The sequence below is a fragment of the Gossypium hirsutum genome, chromosome D13, assembly GCF_007990345.1.
Source record: "Gossypium hirsutum isolate 1008001.06 chromosome D13, Gossypium_hirsutum_v2.1, whole genome shotgun sequence".
NCBI classification, from domain to species: Eukaryota; Viridiplantae; Streptophyta; class Magnoliopsida; order Malvales; family Malvaceae; genus Gossypium; species Gossypium hirsutum.
This window is the reverse complement of record NC_053449.1, coordinates 60,289,678-60,292,120: the sequence shown is the minus strand read 5'-3', so window position 1 is coordinate 60,292,120 and position 2,443 is coordinate 60,289,678. Positions and strand designations below refer to the sequence as shown.

Below are 2,443 nucleotides of genomic sequence, written 5' to 3'. Positions count from 1 at the left end.
AGACTTTCATCGGCTTTGTCTCCGCAATCAGATGATGAGTTGACTACATGTCACATGTTCTATATTCTAGTGAAGTGGGATCTCTCATGTATGTTATGGTTTGCTCACGTCCAAATTTGTCATATGCAGTTAGTAGATACATGGCAAATCCCGGTAAAGAACATTGGAAAATAGTTAAGTGGATTTTCAGATACTTACGATATACTATTGATGTTTGCTTACAGTTTGGAAGAACTAAAGATAGAGTTATTGGGTATGTTGATTCTGATTTTGCTGGAGACCTTGATAAAATACGGTCTCTCATAGGGTATGTCTTTACACTTGGGGGGTTGCGCAATCGGTTGGAAAGTCACTTTGCAAACTACAATTACTTTGTCAATTACTGAAGCTGAGTATATGGCGATTACTAAGGCTTGTAAAGAAGTTATTTGGTTAAAGAGACTCTTTGGTGAATTCAGTAAAGACCTTCACATCAATACAGTGTTTTGTGACAGGCAGAGTGTCATATTCCTTACGAAGGATAAAATGTTTCATGAGAGAACAAAGCACATTGATGCTCGGTATCATTTTATGCGTGATATTATTGCTCGTAGTGATATTGTTGTGAGCAAAGTTAGTACTCATGAAAATCTTGCAGATATGATGACTAAGTCACTTCCTATAACCAAGTTTGAGCATTGCTTTTGCTTGTTCATCGGCCTCAGCATATGACCCCAGTCCTCTCCAGGACTTTTGTGTTGCTATCAAGGACCTCAAGAATGGCGGTACGCATTTAAGACTTTGTGTTAATGTTCATCCTCGTGATGTTAATGAAGACTGGGCTGAACAACATTACGTTTCAATGTTCTAATATAACTTTTTAACATTTCTTCATTGCAGTGTTTGTAAATGGCAATTTTGCAAAGACCCAAAGCATGCAGTTACAGAAAATTTCTTTTCAGGCCTAAACAGGCCGGGAACACATCAAATCCAGATGGATCAAATGTCACTATGATCAATGTAGATCAAATACTAGGACTTAACACTCTCAGCATATCTCTGGTTCGAATCGGCTATGCACCTTATGGTGTCAACCCCCCCACACTCACCCTCGGGGATCCGAGATCCTGCTTGTTGTCGAAGGCACACTTTATGTCGGCTTCGTTATGGCGAACCCAACCCACTGTCTCTTCACTAAAATCCTAAACCCTGGAGATGTTTTTGTTTTCCCCTTTGGTTTGATTCATTTCCAGTTCAACATAGGAAAAACTGCGGCGGTTGCCTTTGCTGGTCTCAGTAGCCAAAATGCTGGGGTTATCACCATAGCTAACGCAGCCTTTGGCTCAAACCCACCGATCAACCCAGATGTTCTGGCCAAGGCGTTCCAGTTGAACAAGAATGTGGTTAAGTACCTTCAGTCTCGATACTAATGGGATTAGCAACTACTTTAAGAGCCAAATTAAAACCCAGAAGTTTGTTTGCTTGTTTGAAATAATGTTTGCATGCATTTTTCTAAATCAAGTCGTACTATTCTGCTAAGTATCATGTAATAAACAAAGAGGTTTAAATCTACTTCTCTAGTCTCCTCTCTTGGCGTGTTCCTTTCAGATATAAAACCAGAATTTGTAATGCTATTGGATTTAAATTAAGACCGCAATCAATGACACTGAAGCATATGTAGTTCATGTTGTTATTGTTATATTTATGTCATGCTAGCCTCAGACATGTACACAGCCTTGCTTGTATTCCTTGTTAGTTGGACTTAGAATGCAAGTGTTGGAATTTCTTCATCTTGATTTACGATGAGATAACAAATTGATCAAGAAATTACTTGAAATATATATATTTTTAAATAATAGTTTGGATGAGATCCATCTATATATCTCAAAGTGAAATCAAATTGGAATGAAGGGTTGAGCCAGTTATATAAAAATTAATGAAATGTGTGACTCAGATTTTCTTTCTTCCCCTACATATCTTATTTAAGTGTTGGATTCCATTTTATAAATAAATAAATAATACAAAAAGAAAAGTGTTGGATTCCATCCAAACTAGCCCATCAAAAGTAGACTCGTTTATCAAATGGGTTCGCCTCAAACTTCATATTTTGATTTAAATATATGAGGTCAGGATTTGTTGAGTTGCAGGCTTGTTGAATCAGCCAAGAACGGCAACTAAGGAAGGGTTTGTGCTTTGATTGAACAAAAAATTGCGTTGCTTTTATTAAATTTTATTTTTGTATTATTTAAGTGTGCTCGGCTTATTGAGTTTTAGTTGATTCACATCAATATTGTTGTCAGTGTAGGAAGATATGAATTCAAATGTATTGTATCAAAAATAATAAATATAATAAGAATATTAATTAATGAGATTAATATTGAAAAAAAGTGTACCCGACTTCATTTGATTTTCATTCCAAGATAAAAATTCATAACTATTAACGTTGAATGAACTTATATCAAAA

At 36.0% G+C, this 2,443-nt stretch overlaps 1 pseudogene; it reads left to right on the top strand.

The window, feature by feature from the left end:
• Nucleotides 1-396: 396 nt before the first annotated feature.
• LOC107932050 (germin-like protein subfamily 1 member 17) lies at nucleotides 397-1,659 on the top strand (annotated as a pseudogene).
• The last annotated feature ends 784 nt before the right edge of the window (nucleotides 1,660-2,443 follow it).